We start from the raw sequence: 15,254 nt of genomic DNA, 5'->3' as shown, positions 1-15,254 counted from the left end.
TGCACTGGCCAGGTAGACAGGAAAAGCCCCGCGAACATTTGAATTTCATTTCCTGTTTGCCCAGCGTGGAGAGCACAGGTGACCACAGATAGCTCATCAGCACAGGTAACCATGCAGGCCGATAATCGAAAAAGAGCACCAGCATGGACCGTGAGGGAGGTACTGGATCTGATCGCTATATGGGGAGAGGATTCAGTGCTAGCAGAACTTCGTTCTAAAAGACGAAATGCCAAAACTTTTGAAAAAATCTCCAAGGGCATGATGGAGAGAGGCCACAATAGGGACTCAGATCAGTGCCGCGTGAAAGTCAAGGAGCTCAGACAAGCCTATCAAAAAACAAAGGAGGCAAACGGTCGCTCTGGGTCAGAGCCGCGGACATGCCGCTTCTACGCCGAGCTGCATGCAATTCTAGGGGGGGCCGCCACCACTACCCCACCTGTGATCGTGGATTCCGGGTAGGGGCTAGTCTCATCAGCTACACCTGAGGATTCTGCCGATGGGGGAGAGGAGGAGGAGGAGGAGGAGGAGGAGCTTGCAGAGAGCACACAGCACTCCGTTCTCCCCAACAGCCAGGATCTTTTTCTCAGCCTGACTGAAGTACCCTCCAAACCCTCCCAAGCCAGTATCCAAGACCCTGACCCCATGGAAGGGACCTCAGGTGAGTTTACCTTTTAAAATATAAAACTTGTTTTAAAAGCAAACGGTTTTTAATGATTACTTTGCCCTGAGGACTTGGGATGCATTCGCAGTCAGTTCAGCTACTGGAAAAGTCTGTTAACGTGTCTGGGGATGGAGCGGAAATCCTCCAGGGACATCTCCATGAAGCTCTCCTGGAGGTACTCCAAAAGCCTTGCCACAAGGTTTCTGGGCAGTGCATCCTTATTCCGTCCTCCATGGTAGGACACTTGACCACGCCATGCTTGCAGCAAGTAATCTGGTATCATTGCCTGACAAAGCCTGGCAGCGTATGGTCCTGGTGTTTGCTGGCATTCAAGCAACATCCGTTCTTTATCTTGTTGTGTAATCCTCAGGAGAGTGATATCACTCATGGTAACCTGGTTGAAATACGGGAACTTAATTAAGGGGACAGAGGTGGCCGTTCCTACTGGGCTGTTTGCCTGTGGCTGAAAATAAATCCTTCCCTGCAGTTAGCCAAGCGCAGATGGGAAATTGGCCCTGAGCTTTTCGCGTTTGGCTAGCAGGGATCTTCCCTGTTACCAGCCACGCGGTGGGGGGAGGGGTACCGTGATCATCCCAGAGAATTTATGGCGGGAGGGGTGGGGTGGGGTGGTTAGTTTGTTTTCTGTTGCTGCTGAATGTTAACAGAAAAACCGCAGCACTCTACGGGCTTTGCTTGGTATGTGGGAAAGGAGGGCGCAGAAGCCGTAAGACAATGGCTTACCATGGCCGCATGCAAGCCGAATTCTGTTGCCCGGACCTGTGATCTCTAGCAGCAAAGCCACAGGCACTCAGTATTAAGAGGCAAAATGCGACCTTGCACAGAAATCACATGTGCTATGTAATGTGAATAGTGTTGGTCACCGTGAAAGAGTATAAGCATTGTTCTGCAAAATGTATCTTTTTAAACAATTCTCTCTTTTTTCCCCTCCCTACAGCAGCTGCAAATTCCTCAAGCATCCCTCCTCCATCCCGAAGGCTATCACAGATAAGGCGTCGTAAAAAGAAGACGCGAGACGAGATGTTTGCAGAAATTATGGAATCCAGCCGCAGTGACAGAGCTCATCTGAATGAGTGGAAGGAAACGGTTTCAAAGTATAGGAAAGAAGCCAGTGAACGTGAGGACAGGAGGGACCAACGTGAGGACATGAGGGACCAACATGAGGACAGGAGGGACCAACGTGAGGAGAGGAGAGACGCTCAAGATGAGAGGTGGCGGCAGGAAGATCAGAGGAGGCAGGATGCAACGCTGGGGCTGTTGCGTGAGCAAACAGACATGCTCCGGCGTCTGGTGGAGCTTCAGGAACGGCTGCAGGAAAACAGACTGCCGCTACAGCCCCTGTACCCCCCTCCCCCCTCCCCATGTTCCATATCCTCCTCACCCAGACGTGTAAGAACGCGGGGGGGGGGGGGGAGGCTCCGTACACCTTCCCATTCCACCCCAGTGGACAGCCCAAGCAAAAGGCTGTCATTTTTTTAACCTTTTTTTAGTGGCCTTTTCCTTCCCACCGATCCTCCTCCCAAATCCCACCCGGGTTCTCTCCCTCTTTTTCTAATCTATTAATAAAGAATAAATGATTTTTAAATGATAGTGACTTTATTTGGTTTGAAAGCAAGCTGGGGGAAGGGGGAGGGTGGGTTCCTTACAGAAAATGAGTCAATAAAGGGGGCAGGTTTTCATGAAGGAGAAACAAACAGATATTTCACACTGTAGCCTGGCCAGTCATGAAACTGGTTTTCAAAGCTTCTCTGATGCACAGCGCTTCCTGGTGTGCTCTTCTAATCGCCCTGGTGTCTGGCTGCGCGTAATCAGCAGCCAGGCGATTTGCCTCAGCCTCCCACCCCGCCATAAAGGTCTCCCCCTTACTTTCACAGAGATTGTGGAGCACGCAGCAAGCAGAAATAACAATGGGGAGATTTCTTTGGCTGAGGTCAGAGCGAGTCAGTAACGATCGCCAGCGACCTTTTAAACGGCCAAATGCACATTCTACCACCATTCTGCACTTGCTCAGCCTGTAGTTGAACAGCTCCTGACTCCTGTCCAGGCTGCCTGTGTATGGCTTCATGAGCCATGGCATTAAGGGGTAGGCTGGGTCCCCAAGAATAACTATTGGCATTTCAACATCCCCAACGGTTATTTTCTGGTCCGGAAAGTAAGTCCCTTGCTGCAGCCCTTTAAACAGAGTAGTGTTCCTGAAGACGCGAGTGTCATGAACCCTTCCCGCCCAGCCCGCGTTGATGTTGGTGAAACGTCCCTTGTGATCCACAAGTGCTTGCAGCACCATTGAAAAGTACCCCTTGTGGTTTATGTACTCGGTGGCTTGGTGCTCCGGTGCCAAGATAGGGATATGGGTTCCATCTATCGCCCCACCACAGTTAGGGAATCCCATTGCAGCAAAGCCATCCACTATGGCCTGCACATTTCCCAGAGTCACTAACTTTCGTAGCAGCACCTGAGTGATTGCTTTGGCTACTTGCATCACAGCAGCCCCCACAGTAGATTTGCCCACTCCAAATTGATTCCCGACTGACCGGTAGCTGTCTGGCGTTGCAAGCTTCCACAGGGCTATCGCCACGTGCTTCTCAACTGTGAGGGCTGCTCTCATCTTGGTATTCTGGCGTTTCAGGGCAGGGGACAGCAAGTCACAAAGTTCCATGAAAGTGCCCTTACGCATGCGAAAGTTCCGCAGCCACTGGGAATCATCCCACACCTGCAACACTATGCGGTCCCACCAGTCTGTGCTTGTTTCCCTTGCCCAGAATCGGCGTTCCATGGATAGAACCTGCCCCATTAACAACATGATCTCCAAAGCACCGGGGCCCGTGGTTTCACAGAATTCTGTGTCCGTGTCCATGTCCATGTCCATGTCCTCATCATGCTGCCGCCGCCGCTGCCTCCTCGCCTCGTTTTTCTGGTCCTGGCTCAGCATAAACTCCACGAGAACGCGCGAGGTGTTTACAATGTTCATGACTGCTGTCTTGAGCTGAGCGGGCTCCATGCTTGCCGTGGTATGGAGTCTGCAGGGTTCACCCAGGAAAAAAGGCGCGAAATGGTTGTCTGCCGTCCGTTGCTTTCATGCAGGGAGGGAGGAGGTGAGGCTGTACCCAGAACCACCTGCGACAATGTTTTTTGTCCCATCAGGCACTGGGATCTCAACCCAGAATTCCAATGGGCGCGGGAGACTGCGGGAACTATGGGATAGCTATGGGATAGCTACCCACAGTGCAACGCTGCAGAAATCGACGCTAGCCCCGGTACTTGGATGCACACCGCCGAATTAATGTGCTTAGTGTGGCCGCATACATTTCGACTTTATACAATCTGTTTCCCAAATTCGAATTATATAAATTCGGATTAATCCCGTAGTGTAGACATACCCTAAGTTTAGCTTTACATCTCTGAGAAGTAAATAGGTTATATGTATGGTCATATGTACTGCTCATCTGTTTCACAGATCCTATTCTGCTGACAGAAAAAAGAATCTGCTTTATCTTAAGTGGCAGGGAATCTGTTCTTACAGGACTACTGGCTTAGCTATCACACCCCAATTCACCCATTAACCACACACACACAGACAGTAAATTCCTTTATGTCTGCAGGACTGGGATAGCACTCTTTTCCTGTGGATCTAAGCAGGCTCACAGACTTAAAATCTGCCAGAGGCAGCTCCCTTCCCACCAATATTTGAAGGCAGTGGTTTTCAACCTGTGGTCCGTGGACCCCTGGGAGTCCACAGACTTTGGCTAAGATTTCCAAAGGGCTCTGAACCTCCATTTGAAACTTATTAAGGGTCTGCAAATGAAAAAGCGTTGTCAGGCTTGACAAAGCCCTGGCTGGGATGATTTAGTTGGGGATTAGGTCCTGCTTTGAGCAGGGGGTTGGACTAGATGACCTCCTGAGGTCCCTTCCAACCCTGATATTCTATGATTCTATGAAAACCACTGTCCTAAGGCTGCTTAGCAGTGCACTTATTCCTGTGACATTACAGCTGTAACTTTTCAGAAGTGCATTGTCTTCAGTGGGGCTAATGTCACTCTGGCATTGTCTGTGACCAACACTTAGCTGTAAATAAATCAGGGTTTTCATATTACTACAATCTGTGAACTCATACTCAGCCAAAACTGCAAATCCCCTGTTCTTTTGCCCTTCTATTCCCATTAGTATTGAATGCACAATTCCTAACGTATTTTACTGTCCTGGTACTTCACTTATTGGGGGAATATTTTTATGGAAGCTCTAAAGCATTAAATATATTGATATATAATACTGTCTTCCTGCCAACACTCTTAAAAGTGATTAATTTAACATACTACACGTGTCAAGTTGTCTGGAGTAGCTCACAAATGTGAGTACCAACCTCTGGGCAGACTCTTACAAACCAGGCACAAACCCCAATCTGGGTATGAGTTCTATACTTAGATTTCTCCAACCAAGAGTGAACTCTTCAAGCACTGTAGTAACCTATCCATGGAGCTACCGACAGTCTTCTTGGGTACTCCAGTCTATCTTGCCACCCAGGCAAATTTGTCTGTTGTGATAGATGGTCCTTTACACCAAAAATCATAACAAGACTTAGGTTACTCCCAGTCCTAAAGGACCAATCACTTACCCCAGGTCAATTGTACCTCAGATCTCTCACCAAAGACAACGCTTGTAACCAGTCCTATAATAAACTATCTAAAGATTTATTAACTTAAAAAAGAAATGAGAGTTATTTACAAGGTTAAATAAGGTAAACACATGAGTTATAGGCTTAGGTTTCAAAAAGTAATAGCAGCTGCTGTAATATCCCAAATTCTCTATGTCCTTTAGGGCTAACCCCAGCTAAACAGCCAGGGATCCCTTGCTTATGCTTAGAAATCTTATTCTCTCCCTGAAGTCAAAGCAGCGTAGGGATGACACATTCTTCTTGACAGGGATTTTTATTCCCTTCCCCAGAGTTCAAGATGTGATAGGACCAGCATTGTACAAGCTTCATTGTAGGGATGCATAGCTCCCGAATCGTCAGCCCACAGGCGCAGCAAACTGCTCCCATGGCTACGAGGCAGGAGTGACCTTCAATCCAGCGTTTGTGTTTGGGAAACTTATTTGGCTGATTTGATTGTACCCTCGCAGCTGGTGTTCACGCGCTCAAGAGATGGGTTCGTTATCTTATGTGCATGTATACTGCCTGGCTTTTCTATGCGCAAGATTTGTACCAATGAGAAGCGTTGTAAGCAGGGAAGTGTAAAGAATAAAAGCCCCAGGAAAAGTTCCTGGAGGTAGAGGGGCTTCTCGGCTACCACAGACCTGGCGTTCTGTTTCCTTTCCTGCGTTGTCACCACAGCTGGTGACCCCGACGTGACGACCCCATACTCACCGGCTGGATATGCCGAGCGCGCCCGCGGCTGTTTGCCGCCCCTTATTCGTGAGTATGGGGGTCGAACTTTCCAGTGCCCAGAAGGAGCACACAAGAGAGTTCAAGATTACACGGCAGCGATCATGCATCGTTGTCCCGGTCGCTCATATTGAGGACCCCCTAAGGGAAATAGACCGCCAGTGCCCCTGGTATCCGGACTGCAGGTCGGTATGGCTTCATGACTGGAAAACAGGTTGGAAACTTTGAGGGCATAGAGGAAGGAAAGGAGTAAGTAATTATAGGCATGGGGATTTCAAATCCCCAGGATGATAACTGGAACGGTAAAATGTGTATGAGACAGAGTTTTTGTACCAAGGTGCAAAGCTCTCCTTTATTCTGCAGAATAAAGCAACTCCTCCTTATCCCTGTCTGGCTGTTATTGGCTCTCAGCCAGGTGGACCCGATATTTCGGTAACAGTTTCTGGTGACTCCGCCGGGACTCTCCTGGCTCGGACATTGGACTCCGGACGGCTGCGGCGAACTGGGAACGGCGCCAACGGGGTGTTTCACCCCTTTTCTCTGCTTCACCGCAGCCCCTGGGGTTCGTGCGCCGATAAGGTGAGTCCTAATAGGATAAGGAGACACTCTCTGGTAAAACCCTCTAAGGATAGCTCTTTGAATTATATGTTAAGTAAATGGCCTTTACCCGGTGTTCAAAAAGAAATAGTTACACCTTGTGTAGAAATTGATGTGGCTAGTGTTGTGGAAATTGAATTGCGGAAAACACGTGCAGTATATATTGTAGTAGAGGTATAAGAAATGCAAACCTACCAATATAGGTTGTGTTGTCTTGTTTAAATCACTGTAAAGAAGTAAAAGGCAATCAAAAGTCCGGGAAAGTTAATTGTGTCCCTTTTTAAGTAAGAATCTTTAAGCCGTGGATAGCTTTGGATCTGGAAGCAAGCCAGAAAGCATCTGTATTAATGCAATTTTCTAACTAATAAGGTAGTAGCCACTGAAACCTGGGCTGCATATGAAACAAATACAAGGAAATATGTGGTGATTTCTCTGTTTTGCCTAAAATCAACAAGAGTATGTGTATATAAAGGAAATATTTTAAGTAATGACTGACTGCCCAGAAGGGGTAGACCTCGGTTCTTTTGTCTTTCAGATCATCAGAGAAAACGGATGCCAGCTGAATAGCATTCGATGTACCATGCATTTACTGGTACAATAGGAATTATTTTTGTGTTCTTTGTCCTGTCTTGTGATGTTTGTCTTGTGGCCAGAATTGTTGGGTTTAATATTTTCATAGGACAGTCTAGCTCAAATTTAAATAGAAGGGTTAAATCAAAAAGCAGATACTTGTTTTATTCATCTTGGAATACAAAGTGTTTGGATAAATCAGGAAAATGTGATATACTAAAGTCTGATATATTTGCTTAAGTAAGAAAAAGAAACTTCATTGGCCAGATTTTTAATTGCAAAATTGTTGTTAAAATTTGAATACCAACCGTCTTTGGAAACAAGGACATGGAAGGTTAACCCACTCCCCATATTGCCCATGGGATCCTTCTGGCTACCTCAGATTTCTAGCCAGAGAGCTGGGGAGGGAGGAAAGCGATTAGACACCTGAGGTTGTACCGAGTGAACTCCTCAAAAGTGGGTGTGCTTGTCCCGGTTTGTTGCTCCAAAGCTCTGTAATATAGTTATTTTACTGGAAGAGTGTACATGGCATACATTGAATAATAAGACTAATGTACTGTATAATGGCAATGTGTATGCGTTCATTGTTGGAAAAAAGTGTATAAGTGAAGAGTGAAAGTTTCCTTTGTAGGTTAAAAGAAGCCGAGTAAGGGAGAAGAGGAAAAAGCACGGAATGAGTTAACTGAGGAAAAAATAGCTAGCAAGCTCAGTCCAAAGATAAGACCTGGCTGACAGCCACGAAAAGGGGGGGCCTGAATGTGCCCAAACAACTGAGATTTGTAAAACAATGCCAGGCACTAATGAAATGTGTTAGGTTTTTTTCTCACAGATAAAAGAAGTGCTACCCAAAGACCCTAGCAGCCCTGCCGTTTATTGAAACAAGGAAACGGAGTCTATGTAAAGTCCATCAACGAAAGACTGCTTTGGCTCCACACTGGAAAGGCCCTTTCCAAGTCCTGTTAACCACCAACACTGCTGTGAAGTGCCAAGGACTGCCCACCTGGACCCATGCTTCGCACTGCAAAAAGACCCCTCCACCTGGAGAGGATTCTCCAGCTGCTAATCAGCCTATTTCTCCTGCTAGCTCTGCTGTGCCTCCTGGACAGCAGGGAAAGAGAACAAGGTGAAGTGCTAGTAACCTCTCCCTTGTCCACTGACAGACCTACTGTTGCTTTGAATTTTTCTAGAAGAAGCAAAACCATTATAGGGTGATGTGCTAGTAACCTCTCCCCTACATGATGCTAAACCACACTGTTTCAGGAAAAGAGAAGAAGGAACACTTGCTTAATTGAAACCATAAAGTCCAGGAATTCCTGACTACAAAAGACATTAAGAACTGGCCCTGGTGAAGAAACAAAGAATTATACCCTAGCAGAAAGAAACTTGTGGGACCCATGCTTGGGAACGTGGTATTGATTAGATTTTAAGGTTTATTTTACAGGCTGCGCCCTGTGTTTTGGATAAGTCCTTCAGCATGTATTGCCCTCCCTAATTGGATTTTAAATGATAAGTACCAAAGGCACCTTGTTGCCATTGCCCCTGCCATCTCCTCTATTACACTATTACCCCTGTAACACATCCAAATACAGACAATGACCCAGAAGTTGCTGACAGAGATGGTATTGAATATCACTGAGGCTGGGAAGGCATTGCAGTGGGATCTAGCATGTTCATACATTCAGGATTTCCGGAATGACTAGCTAATGGCCATTCGAAATGATCTAGAGCATCAGGCTTGGCCCACTGCCCTTACAGACACATCAGGAGTACCATCTGATCTGTGGCATGAAGACATACTTGGAGACTTTCTGGGTGGAAGTGCAGACGTTCTCAGTGCTCCTTCCAAGCATATGGACCGGTTGAGGGGGTGTGGGCTCCCACATACCGAATCCTGCCGGGTCCATAGGGAGGATGCATGTGGGATTGGGTAATTCACCAAGACATCTGGGAAATTAGACTACCTGGTATGCCCAATTGATTTTAGTAAGTGCTCCGGAGATTACATCTGACATTTGGATGGGGTTAGGGAGTCAATGGACATTTTGGCCGTTAGAACCCCCACAGCTTCAGTGTATATGTAAACTGAAGCCAGGAGAAGTTGTCACTGTTTATGACTACGTTTGCTGGAAGGGTAGTGGACAAGGAACTACCCTGACAGGACACTTACTCTTTTAAGCTAATGATAGCTGTGTGTATGTTAAAGCCTCCACATTGCAAGACATACATTTTAATCTCATTACCACTGCAGGCAATCATATTATTTACTGGCCTGCAGATAGAGTTTTTCAAGTAGCCCTTAGGTTCCAGATACCCTTTAATTGGACTAGTTTAGTATCTGATTTCAGAATTTGTTTTCACTGTTACCAGAGATTCCGAAAATCTCTGAAGTACAAGGGCAAATTCACATGCTTTATAATATATATTAAGTTGAAAAGTATGCTTTCCAGACAGCTTATAGAGTATCCATTTTATGTACTAAGTAGGATGTATTGTGCTTTATGATTAAGATTGTACAACAGCCCCATTATATTATTGTTATGGGAATGTTATTGCTTGTGTTGCTATTAGTTAGCTTAGGATTATGTTATCATTGTTGTAAAAGACGTAATAATAGTAATACCTTTCATATTTATGCTAATCATGCATTGTCATTATATCCAATCAGAACCCCTAAGATTGAAGCATCTGATGTAGAATTTGAAGTCCAGGGCTTAATGCAAATAGAGATTTAAGAATGTTTGTTGTACTAGAAGTAAAAAAAAAAAAAGGGGGGGGGGGTCGTGGAAGCAGAGAAAGAACTGTCAGAAAAGAACTGCTATGCATGACAGTTTGTTAGTAAGAGTCAGGCTAACTGTAACCCTGATAACGCGAGATTTGTAGAAGCGAGGATTGTGTGAGGCGGGTGAGAAAGTACTGTGTGAGAAGTTATTGTGACCTTGTGTAGATAAGGTCTAGAAAATATTGTATGTTGGCAAGAGTCAAAACAAGTAAGGAATTAAGATATCAAGATGGCCTATGTATAACAAAATGCAGCTGTCCCTCATTATTTCTGTAATGAAAAGTATAAATGCAAGGTCTGTTAAGTACCTGCCTTGTTCCTGTTTGCAAACCACTCAATTTGCAATAATAGAGTATTGATTAGGTATAGCTTTATACCCCCTTTGTAGCAAATTATGCCAATAATACTTGTGCCAAAGTAGCTAATTGTTTTACTTACAAACCCCGTGGGGGGTGTTTGGCAATTGGTCAAGCCTTATGGGATTGGCGTTTTGCTTTGCTGTTTTGCTTAGTGTATACTTAATCTAGTGACATTGTGCATGCTACCCTGCGAAGGTGCTTTGTTTAAACACCACATCTATAAAATAAAACAGGGGGGGATGTAGGGATGCATAGCTCCCGAATCGTCAGCCCACAGGCGCAGCAAACTGCTCCCATGGCTACGAGGCAGGAGTGACCTTCAATCCAGCGTTTGTGTTTGGGAAACTTATTTGGCTGATTTGATTGTACCCTCGCAGCTGGTGTTCACGCGCTCAAGAGATGGGTTCGTTATCTTATGTGCATGTATACTGCCTGGCTTTTCTATGCGCAAGATTTGTACCAATGAGAAGCGTTGTAAGCAGGGAAGTGTAAAGAATAAAAGCCCCAGGAAAAGTTCCTGGAGGTAGAGGGGCTTCTCGGCTACCACAGACCTGGCGTTCTGTTTCCTTTCCTGCGTCGTCACCACACTTCATGGGTGTGGGGGAAACAATCAACAAAGTCTTTTATCCACTGATATTCCACAATGGTTGGTCTGGTGTCTATTGGTCTTGTTCTGTTGGGCAGGAGATGACAACTCTTGTGGCAGTATTTCACGCTTGGCAATGCTTCTCTCCTGACTGTGGGGGTTTCCAGTTTCATAGCAAGCGCTTTTATAGTTACAGCGTGAACACTTCGTATAACCTGGGAAATTGATGCATTTCATAAAGTCCAAACATAGCTCTATAAATCTAATCCCTATTTTAACAATTCTAACACAGAGGTGAGCTGCAAACCAGTTACGCCTTTGTCAGTGTTCAGTGAGGCCTAGGTGTAGGAGCAGGATTTTATAATTGTACTATGAGAATTAATGTATGATTTGATTTCATCCTGCCAGCCATCCTTTTTGAATAGCAGAAAGGAATGACAGACCAGAACAATCCTTATGACTGATTATGGTCACCCTTTTGTTTTAGGATAAGTTATAATGTCTACTATGGTTTCCTATATGTATTACAAATTAGGCACTCTAGTTAAATATACATTTCTTGTTTTAAGGTTTAGAAAGTAAGAGACAGGATCTTGTATGGTGTCTACGTTAAGGAGATTAGAGGAATGTTGAGGGCCTGAAGCCCCAATGTGAATTGTTTTAGTTATAAGATTTAGCAAGGCTTGATTTACAATGTATTCTGCTGAATATAAAATACTGCTGTCTGTATACTTCTGAAGGTTTCTGTAAAAGATTGTTTATGTGAATGAGGAATGCATGCATCAGGAAAAGATAAGGTGTGAAAGCCATCACAAATGTCCAGATGGTCAAGAAAAAGTGAGAGACTTGGAAAGACCAGGAGACAATCAGAAAACATCCACTGTATCCGATGCCAAACATGTTAGCAGCATTGACGACCTCAGCGGTGAGGCAGGCACCCCCAAAGGTGAGACAACAAATAGGAGATAACGATGGGAAGCCCGACAATAACCATCAAATGATAACAGCAGAAAACCCCAAGATTAACACCACAATAACCTGTAACGACAAATATGGATGGAAAAAGGTGCAAAAGAGAGACAAAAACCAAATTAGTCCAAACAAAAAGGATTGCCATTGTTATTCAAGGACTACAAACAGGAGATAACGATGGGAAGATTGTGCCTGGTAAACAAAAACATCGTGGAACTGGAAATCAATGAACTAAAATTAGTGGGCTGCAAACTAGGTCTAATTGGTGGACAAAATAATGAGAGGACAGGCTATTCCACCCATCATTCCCTTTTGGGTCCTTAACAAAAGAAACTTGGGGAGAAATGTTGGTTATTGGAGCGAGCTCTATTGACCTGCCTGGCAACCTTTCTGAACTTCCTTGCTCAGGTGGTCCAAGGGACTCTGGGATACCCACCCACACTGCACTGCTCACATCAGTGCAGCGTGCTGCTACAGGCATATAAGGATTGTGCCATACTATGGCATAAGCACAGCAGTGTGAATACATCCCACTGAAATAGCTGTATGGCTTTAACTAACTCAGTGTCAATGATACTGGTGCAACATGTGTGTGTAGACAAGCCCTCACCATGGGGGGAGATTGTGGCAGTAGAATAAATGGAAGTTACCAATCTACGGGCACAGTCCTGTGGAAACAAATCAAGATGGGAGGCAACTTAGGACCTTCTGCCCACTGTTAACCACCTTGGTACTTTAACTGGAAAATAACTGTGCAGAGCTCTCTCCAGAAAGAGGACACAGAGCAAGGAGGTATTCCCTATCTATTTAGCACAACCATAGAGATGCAATCAGGCTCCCACAGAACTCTGGGGATGAAGCAGAAATCAGAGCCACACTGCCCAGGGCTGAAGCCCTCAAGCTTTGTCTTCGCTTCCTCCCTGCCCCCGGGTATTGGGGCTCAGGCTGGGGTCATGTCGTAATTTTTGTTGTCAGAAGAGGGTCATGATGTACTGAAGTTTGAGAAACCTTGTTATAGAGATCAGAATTCACAGGCAGGCCCCAACAGCCTGCAAATGAAGATGCCACTGGCCAGGGTGCCACTGGCTTAGTGTTAAAAAGAGAGTGCCATTGTTTTGCCTCAGCAAATGTATTCTAATACTTCAGGTCTGGCAAGGGCAAGGCCATTTGCTAAAATCCTAATAGTGCAAATTAAGAATTTCTTTCCCCTATCCTCCTGATACTGTAGTGCTAGGTGATGCTATCACCCAAATCCCAACTTGAACCTGAAACTATTCTGCAAGAACATTTAAAAAGTGCAGCTGCTAATCAATACTTTCCATAATTGAACCTGAGCAGCTCTCCAGTTTATGGAATTATGGGATGATCTTGGAGCAGACAAGACATTTTGGGTCACATTCACTGTGGCCAATGTTCCAATTAAAAGAAAACTGCCAAGAGCTACTGTCACTTGGACAGAGTCTTTTAAGAAAATCTAGAGGCTTAGCCAAAGCAGACCACCACCCAGAAGACCGGGGGTCTCAAACTCAATTTACCTTAGGGCCAGTGCCAGTCCTCAAATCCTCCCAGCGGGCCAATAATGTCACTGAAAATGGTGTTCACACCACCTCCCAGCCTGTTTCCCACCATTTTCCCTTGCTCCCTTGACTTTGCCCAGCGACTAGTGACGCTGCCTCCGTGGCTGACTCTGCCCGGCAACTAATGATAGTATCTCAGTCCCTCTCCCCCAGCCAATGGGAGCTGCGGGGGCGGTGCCTGTAGGAGACAGCCAGCAGTGTGGCTGCATGTGTCTCTCCTCGGCCGCCAACAAGAAGCAGGGATAGGGAACCACTTGCAGTGAGTGGAGCTGCCCCAGGTGAATGACACGTTGCCGAGTGCAACCCCTGGGAGGGTCCCAGGAGCAGCAGGATGGAGCAACGATGCGGGGAGGGGCATGTGAATGTCTCCTGCCTGCTCCGCCCCTGACCCCCTCAGCCGGCAACCATGAGGGCCAGATGAAAGAACTTTTAAAAACGTTGCCACGGGCTGCAGTGGGGAGGTTCTCAGGCTGCAGATGGCTACAGGCCAGGACTTTGAGACCCCTGCAGAAGACCATCTCACAAACTCGAAACTGGGCCAAAAAAGTTGTTCTAACTGGAGACACCCATCAGAAGCAGCTCTGCTACAGGCATAAGAAAGAGAGAATGAATTTGGTGGAATATACAATCTTTTAGAAATTATTTAAGTTTCTACCCCAGTAATAGGCTTATGTGCCCCACCACAATGCAGTTCCAGGGTTTAATTACTGGCCCTTCCTCTCTATACTAGCATGGTTGGAAACGTAGTGGCGGTAACATACTCAATTCTTCTGGCTAATTAAAGGAAGCACTGAAAACAGAACCCCCTCCATACCTGTTTGGCCAGAGGAATGGCTAGTCATGATTAAGGTGACTAGGGAACTAAAGGAGTCCCAGAGGGAAGGCTATTTTCCAGGGAACAAAGGCATTAGCAGGATCACCAGCTACCAACAGAGCAGATCCATCTCTGACTAGGAAATGTTTCTCTTTTGGTGTTTGTGGTTAGTGTGAAGGAGCCTGTGAGACCTTTCTATCTATAACGAACTCATCATCAGAACTGAAGAGTCAAGTAGAGCCTGGGTAAAAGTTCTGATAATCTCCCCCCAAAAACCATTTGGAAGACAAGTCAGAAGAGCAAAGCAAATGACGGGTGGGGAAGAGTGTGGAAAGAGCTTTGAAGCTGGCTTTCCCTCAGCTCAGCTGCTCAGGGTGTAGAAGCTAGTAAGGAAGGTGTGATGGAGCTGCTAAGGCAGCCTGAGGAGACAGAGTGCACCAGCTTCCTAAATGGCTTCAGCATGGGTTATTTATTCCACAGTGCCCTGGAGTACATGGAACCTACAGATAGAGATAAAGTCTCTGCCTCGAAAGAACCAAATAAAGACCCAATCCTGAGAGGTGGAGAATCCCTTCAATTCCCTTTTACTTCAGAGGGATTTGTGGGGCATCAGCACTTTACAGGATTGGGTCCTTGCTTATTCCTAAGTATCTTCTCTTTAAATTTTGTGGCCTGAGATCCAGGTCTATCTGTCTGGATATTTAGATACTTTTTTTTGGGGTGGGTGGGGGGGGGAGGAGGAAGCTATCTGAGCGCCTCACAAATGTTAATTTATCCCCCCCCCCATACCAGCAGAGGGTAGGGCAATGCTATTATCCCCCCATTTCATAGACAGAGAACTGAGGCACAAAGTGATTTGCCCAATGTCACACAGGAAGTCTGAGGCAAAACCAGGAATTGAACGCAGGCCTCTTAAATCCCAGCCGTAATCCTTCACTTCAAAG

The 15,254-nt window shown here is 45.9% G+C and overlaps 1 protein-coding gene across 1 annotated transcript in view; it reads left to right on the top strand.

The window, feature by feature from the left end:
• Positions 1–15,254, top strand: part of LOC135974151 (serine/arginine repetitive matrix protein 2-like) — a 994,828-nt gene that overhangs the window by 309,153 nt on the left and 670,421 nt on the right. The gene's annotated exons all lie outside the window — the stretch shown is intronic.

This window comes from Chrysemys picta, chromosome 11 (assembly GCF_011386835.1).
Source record: "Chrysemys picta bellii isolate R12L10 chromosome 11, ASM1138683v2, whole genome shotgun sequence".
NCBI classification, from domain to species: Eukaryota; Metazoa; Chordata; order Testudines; family Emydidae; genus Chrysemys; species Chrysemys picta.
Note: the sequence above shows the minus strand (reverse complement) of the source record. Positions and strands in the feature narration are given on the sequence as shown.